Genomic DNA, 7,912 nt, shown 5'->3' with positions numbered 1-7,912 from the left:
AAAAAAAACCCTGTAAGTTAACATAAAACAAAATAACCACTAACGTTGAGGCAATTCTTTTCTTGGCCCGAGGTTCAAAGGTTCAAAGATCAAGAGATACATAGATGGGGATACAAGAACACCAAAAAATGTCAGGAGATGAGAATAATTGTAGCCAGCACTTGAATATCAAGCTAATTTGTAAGCTAAGCTCTGTATGGCTCCAAAACTCTGTCTTTCAGTACAACCTGTTCATTGCTCTGATGGAAAAGCACTGTAGCCTGTGTTTTGATCCTGATTGGTCATCACATTTTCTCATTTGTTTTCTTGATTGACAACTTGGAAAAACAGTTTAGGGCATTAAGAATGGGATAAAAATAGGCATTTCAAATTGTACTGATTGTTATATTGTTGATATTTCCCAAAGAATGTGTAGGTTTCATTAGATGAGTCACACTTTAAAAAAATGAGAGCACGAGAGAAACATCATTAAATTCCTTCTTTGTGTGTGTGTGTGTGTGTGTGTGTGTGAGTGAGTGAGAGAGAGAGAGAGAGAGAGAGAGAGAGAGAGAAAGAGAGAGACAGACAGACAGAGACAGAGACAGAGACAGAGACAGAGAGAGAGGGAGGTTTGTGTGTATCTGTATATGAGTGTGTGTATTGCAGTGGGTATGTATATATATATGTATATATATGTACATGGTGTGTGTGTGTGTGAGAGTGTATGTGTGGTGTGTACGTGGAGTGTGTGTGTATCTGTGTGTGAGTGTGCATATGTGTGGTGTGCACATGGAGTGTGTGTGTGTGTGTGTGTATGTGGAGTGTGTGTATCTGTGTGTGTGTATCTGTGTGTGAGTGTGTATATGTGTGGTGTGTATGTGGAGTATGTGTGTGTGTGTGTTGGTCTACCTTAATTCAAGAAAGGAAGACAATTTTAGCTGAAAAGACCTCATGAGCCAAGTAAGAGCTATTCAAATCATTAAGCAAAGCAGCAATTTTTAAATTATTTGCATTTCTCCTGTTTTTATCATGATTAGATGCAAGAATCTGAAATCCACAGGCACTGTCTTTTTCACACATCTCAATTATCTTGAAAAACTTTACATTCTTAATTAAAAGATACACAGAGAACAAATTAAATGCTTGATTTAATCATGAAATAAAGATAAGCTCAAAGTCTTTTTTCAATTTTTTTACTTTTTGAACATAAAACATAATTAGATCATTTCTCCTCTTCCCTTTCCTCTCTCCCTTCCAACCCTTCCCATGTTCCCTATGAAACTCATGGACTCTGTCAAAACACACACACACACACACACACACACACACACACACACACACACACAAACATATAATTACAACCTGTCCAGCCCATATATTTTTATTTGTTTGTATATTGCTTCTGGCTGGTCACTTGGTATTACATAACCAATATAGAGGGTCTTCCCTGGAGTTACTATTTCTCCTGCTCTCTGCATTTCTTAATTTTCTGTAGTTCCTTAAGCAGGGTTGAGACACAATTAGATTTCCCCATTCTACACTCGTGTGTTTACTGGTGTTGTTCTTTTTCTGGTCTTGTTTAGGCATCAATGTTGATGAGAATTCATGGGTGTAGCTTCTTTGATATTTCTAGCTACTGTCTAAATATTTAGCCTTATACTCACTGATAAGTATAGGTCTCATTCCTCATCAAAGGAATATCTTCTTGCAACAGACAGAGACCATTACAGAAAGCCACAACAGATCATACTGCAGAGAATATGTGAACATGCAATGCCTGTGCCCAACGGATACATCTACAACAGAACTCTTGCACCCAAGGCTCGAGGAACATAGCAGGAGAGGGGGCTTGGGGCAGGAAGACTGTAAGAGTGAGAGGAACTGCATGTTTGCTGTGAGATTTTTGTCTATCTTTATGCAGTGATATTCAAATTGAAGTTAGTTGGCTCATTTGTTTTCCTTTCCCTTAAGAAGGTTCTATATTTTACCCCCTGGAATATCCAGTCGCTTAAAATTCAGGAGGCTATGGGGTGGCACTTTACAGTTTGTGACCAGCACATACACAAACATACACATACACACACACACACATCATCAGTATCCGGTGTACCACCATTAGTATTTATAATCTGTATTTGTAACTAAGTTAGCTACCCAATCTGAGTTTATTTGTCTGGATGAGATTTTAAACTACTAACTCACATCCTCTTCACTCTACCCTTCATATGTGTAATGTGCTTAGAGCAGAGTAGATAAGAGAGTGATCCTCTGTGGGACTTTAAATTTTCTGTTCAAAGCACCAGAATTTTTCAGCAGATACAAAATTTATGATAACCTTAGACATTCAAAGTATATGGCAGAAGAAAGTGGTATGAAAGTGTTTCATTCTTTTATGGAGTTGGGAAGATACATTAATGTGCAAAATGAGCTCACAGATCACCACAGAATCTGATGAGAAGTCTAATAGAAAGTCGGAGGTTTTCAGACAGTGTCAGGTCTTCATAATGGATAATTATTCTCATCTGTTGGCGTTAAGGCTAAAATTAATTTCTATTCAATAAACACACACTGGGAATCAACAGTGTATTACAGCATGTTTTCTGAAAAAGCAAAGGGCGTCTGTCTAAGGGTAGTCAGGTGACAAGTTACTTTGATGTAAAAAGTTCAGCCAGAAATTGCCTTCTAGTGACAATTAAGATAATATTCATGTCACAGATATCTTTAATAACCACCCCACACAATTCATGTGCCGTGGCATTCACCATCAAATCAAGATGAGTTTGTATTTGAAATGAGAGCCAAGTGCTTACTGAGACACAGAATTTCAGAACATTGTTAAGAACACAGATGCCTTCCGAGGCCTGCCTGTTAGTAGTTGAAGGCCTTCTGCGGAGAAACACATGTGCCTGACTTGTTTTGCTGGAAACCACTAAGAAATGTAAAAGTGGTATAGCAGGGTCATATGGTACATCTATTTATAGTTTTCAGTTCGTTTTGTTTTGATTTGATTTTTGAGGAGCCTCCAGACAAGCTTCAAAACTGTCTAGGCAGTTTATAGCTCCAGAGCAGGATAGAGACACTCTCTATTCCATATCCATCCCAGCAATTGTCATTTGTGCAGATGATGATGCCATTCTGATTGTTGTGAACTGGAATATTAAAATAATTTTAATCTGTGTTTCTCTTTTGGCTAAAGATGTTGAACATTTTAAAAAGTGTTTCCTATTATAATTCTTCCTTTAAGATTCTTCTGTTTAGTTGCTAAGCTTATTACGTTTTTATCAATTTTGGAAGAAGGAACCTCAATTGAGAAAATGTTTCCACTAGATTAGCTTCTGAGTAAGCCCCACCCCCATGCCATGAGATGGATTCCAGGTTGGGCGAGTCACTGGGTAGCCTTTTCTTCAGTATCTTCTCCATTTTTGTCCCTGCATTTCTTTTAGACAGGAACAAATCTGGGTGAGAAATTTTGACTGTGGGTTGGTATCCCTGTCGCTCCACTTGGGGACGTGTCTACCTACTGGAGGTAGTCTCTACAGTTTCCACCACCCCACTCTTGGCCATTTCGGCTAGGAGTTCCCAGGTTCTTGCTATTACAAATAAGACTGCTATGATCATAGTGGAGAATGTGTGCTATAGTGGGGCATCTTTTAGGAGTGATATAGCTGGGTCTTCATGTAGAACTATTTCCAGTCTTCTGAGGAACCACCAGATTGATTTCCAGAGTGGTTGTATCGGACCAGCAATGGAGAAGTGTTCCTCTTTCCTGCCAGCATATGCTGTCACTTGAGTTTTTGGTCTTAGCCATTCTAGTTGATATAAGGTGAAATCTCAGGGTTGTTTTGATCTGCATTTCCCTGATGACTAAAGGCTTTGAACATTTCTCTAAGTGCTTCTCAGTCATTTGAGATTCCTATGTTGAGAATTCTCTGTTTAGCTCTGTACCCTGTTTTTAATTGGGTTATTTTAGGTTGTCTTTATTAATCTGGGAAGGCAATGCTGGAATTTAAATTCCATGCTGATACACATTTCAATTGCTCTACAGCAGACCTCTGTCAGCAGGCTTCGTACTTCTGAGAAGACATTTCCATCTGCTTTCTCTTCACACAAGGGCCTTTTAGATGATTTCACACCAGGTTACAATCAGCTGAGCCGTTTTTGCTTTTGTCTCACATTCACTAATGTTTTATTTTAGCTTTCATGGCTGTGGTCTGAAACTCTCATTGATAAGTACTCTTTTAAGAACCATGATTCCTAAATGCCAATGGGCCTCAGAATCCCCCCGGGGGAGTTTGTCAAAACACAGGCTTCTATGTTCTTCCCCAGACCCTTTGACTAGGTAGGGCTAGGTATGATTCAAAAGGTTGCATCTCTGACAAGTTCCAAGGTGACAGACAATGCTGTTCCCTAGGGACCATAGTCTAAGAATCACTGTCCTTCAGCAGATGTGGTCATGTGGACAAGACAACTTTTCAACTCATTTCCCACGTCCTTAAGAAATAAATTCATTCAAGAGGATCTGAGTATGGAGTGACAGTTCCCAATCTCTTGCTCTACAGTGGAGGGACCGAGGAGGTGTGAGTACCAGAATGCTCTGACACCCTGGAGAGGCAGAACAATGCCCCCTTTAGAGTGACTGCAGAGAAATGATAAGGGTAGGTGCAGGGTCAACTCAAAGTCTCCATCAGCCGATGGGCCAGAGAATGACAGCAAGTCCTTTTTCTATACCAGCTTTTGCCTATCCCATGCTTATTGCTGATCTCTCATGGTGGAAGCTCACTTGAATGGCTTTCACTGAATCCAGATTTGGTAGGGAAAGCACTTTCCACATATGTTACTTGTCATCTGGCTTATCCTGAATCTTTGGTGGTGTATTTGTGCTATAATTTTTTTATATTGGATAAATCTTTGTAAAGAGCTTTCAGAGGTCAGCTTCAGTAGCCTTTCATCTTGGTAAATGAAATAAATCTGTTAAGCTGTGTCGCCTAGGGCTCCACTGAATCACTGGGTGTGGAGATGAAACCCATTTGCATCTAAGCTCTATGTCTTATGCTTGAAACAATGCAGTTGCCTAGTCACACGGCCTTCAGGGAGCTGGGGAAAGTCCTAAAAGAAATAAAAACCTAAGAGTTCAAAAACAAAGAACTTGGAAGTCAATACTGTTTTCAGGAACTAGATAAACATAGAAATACCCAATAATTATTTAAGCTTTGAACCCAATACTGAATAGGAAAGCTGCTATTTCCACTTACGGTCAATATTGATAGATATTTGCCAGTCCAATGGTCATTTTTAGTTTCAAACAATTCTATTTTGTTTTATGAAGATTGCTTGGTAAGTATAACTGTCAAAACGTTAAGGTTTTAGCCACTTGCTTCCAGACTACTTCTGGAACCAAAAGCCAGCACAGGCTTCCTCTCTGTCACTTACCATCGCTCTCATTTAGCTACCTTCATGTCTACCCTTCTCCACTCCAACAGCCTGTACCTTCTTTCTTGCATTTCTCTCTTCTCTGTCCCTTCCAGAAGGGACATTATAGTCATTATAGACTCAGAGTTCTTGGATCTCAGTGAGACAGTAAGAGCTGGAGTGGTTGGAGTCCACTACAAAGACTTCCTTGGTGCCAGGGCCCTGGCTGTACCTGGCACCTTTAATCTGCTCTCAGGCTGCATATTGAATTGGACCTGGTCCTAAGGCCAGCTTTATCATGCAAAGTTCTTCCCAGTTTTATAATTCACTTTGTGGGCTAAGAGCAGCTGCACCCTCCGTTCTTTCAAGAACTGAAATGATTGTATTCTCTTTATTTTTTTTTTCATCCTTACCAGCTAATTGGTTAACTCTCTAGTCCACACTTCTTTCTTCCTTCCAGTATTAAATCAATCAACAGCAATGTGTACCCCTAACACTTGGATCAATATTTTTGACTAGCATCTAAAGCAGGGGTCTGCAGATGTTGTAAGTTAAGACCAAGAGAGAGACCATTTCAGATCTATAGACAATGTTGTCCTGCCTCATGATTCAACTCTGCCCGTGGCACACAAAAGCAGCCATAGGAGGAATGGACTTGGTTCATATAAAACTTCATGGATAAGCATTCAGATTTGAATTTTGTGTAATGTGTCAGCTGTCTAAAAATGGAAAGATTATTTTTAGCTTAAAGGACTCATGAAAGCAGCAGTGGACCAGATTGGGATCATGGTGGTAGTTGGCCAACTCTTACTCCGGAGCTGGATGCTGCATTGCCTGTATTCCAAGTCATCACTGGGGTTGTTTACCCAAAGCCTTGGCACCACACAACTGAGATGACTAACATTTTGCTAGATTTTTGACATGGCAGCCTTCTACTTCAAACGCCAATTCCGCTGTCGTTCTAGACCAGATTTTGCTGGCGTTACAAATAGCCCCCAAATGTCAGACTTTTAAAAATTATGACAGCATGCAACAGACACAGCATCAGGGCTAGCTTCCACTGCAAATATGAAGCAAAGAGCAAATTAGGATGGGGGTGAAGTATAAGCTTTTAAAACTCATGCCTTGGGCTACTGCTTCCCACAAGGCTGCACTGCTCCCTAAACAGTGTCACCAGCTGGGACCCAAGGATCCAAATATTTGAGCCTGTGTGGGACATTCCTTACTTAAATTACCACAAGTTGTTTTGTTTCATTTTTTTTTAAAAAAAAAGGAGATCAGTGACCCTGAGATGAGACTGCAAAGGATAGTATAAGCTTTACAATAAAATTTGAGGCTAAATCCATGGTGATAATAGTACTAATCTACTGACATGAAATGTTAGCCTTCATTAAGGATGCGGGAAAGTGAGAGTGGCAGAAGGGGAGCACACGCTTAGGACAAACAACTCACTCTTCTTAATTTCATTTTAAACCCCTTCATGAAATCTTTAAGATGGAGGCTTATTTAGTATCCCAGGTCATAATTACTTCTTTGAAATCATGAAAGGTGAGAATATTAGAAAATCCTACACCTTCCTCTCCATCCTCTTCCTTCTGTTGCAACAGTCCTCTTGTCAGAGGATGGCGTTTGTGAGAATCCTACAGCACCACCGAGGATACAGTATCTGGCAAAGCAGACCCAACTCTCACATACATAGAACATGTGAGGGCGTATGCGCAGCACCTACATTTATCTGGAACATTTACAAGGATGCTAACAATCTCATTAGGCCAAGATGGGTTCACAGAGATGCTTTCCACAATTAGGGAAACCATCACCTCTGTGCCCTGCTGTGTCTTTTTCCTTACCTTGGATTAGTCTTTGAAAACTGGAATCAGAATGTATACAGCCTGCCTACTTGCAGTACATGTTCTTCTCTTTGAATGACCTGGAAGGTTCCTCTGTAGCTGGAAAAAACTTTCTCCACTTGGTCTGAAGAGAACTTATCTTCCAGGAGCCAAGCTATCCCCACCCTAGAAGAACCCGTTCCTTCTGTACCTCTGAATATTAAAATAAGTAGCCCACAGATAGGACAAATACGATTGTCAGGACTAACAGTTCTGAAATCTGTGCAGTAGGCCAGCAGCATCCAGTCCAGGGGAAAGCTCTGTAGTTCAGAGGTTGAATGTAGAATTCTTTTCTTGAGTTCCTCGATACCTTGATTTCCTCCCCACCCTCGGTAAGGAAAAAATTCAGCTGATTGCCTGAAGTTCCTTCACATAAAAATGTGTTTTCTTCTTTGTTAAAGGCTTACTGATGTAAAAGCTGTTTTGAAAATTTTTTTAACGTCTAGGTTTCTGTTTGATCAGGAAAACTGTAGCCTAGCCACAGGAATACCTAGAATGATTACTTATAAAACTAACTATGCTAGGCATTGAGGACACAGCGTCATCAAGACTGTTGGATTTGTGACCTTAAGTGATACAGACAGTACGGGTTAATAGAGCAAAACTGAATTAACACAAAATGAGTATAGGGGAAT

The sequence above is a fragment of the Mastomys coucha genome, unplaced genomic scaffold (genome assembly GCF_008632895.1).
Source record: "Mastomys coucha isolate ucsf_1 unplaced genomic scaffold, UCSF_Mcou_1 pScaffold1, whole genome shotgun sequence".
Classification (NCBI taxonomy): Eukaryota; Metazoa; Chordata; class Mammalia; order Rodentia; family Muridae; genus Mastomys; species Mastomys coucha.
The sequence above is the reverse complement of the archived record's forward strand: the minus strand, read 5'-3'. Positions refer to the sequence as shown.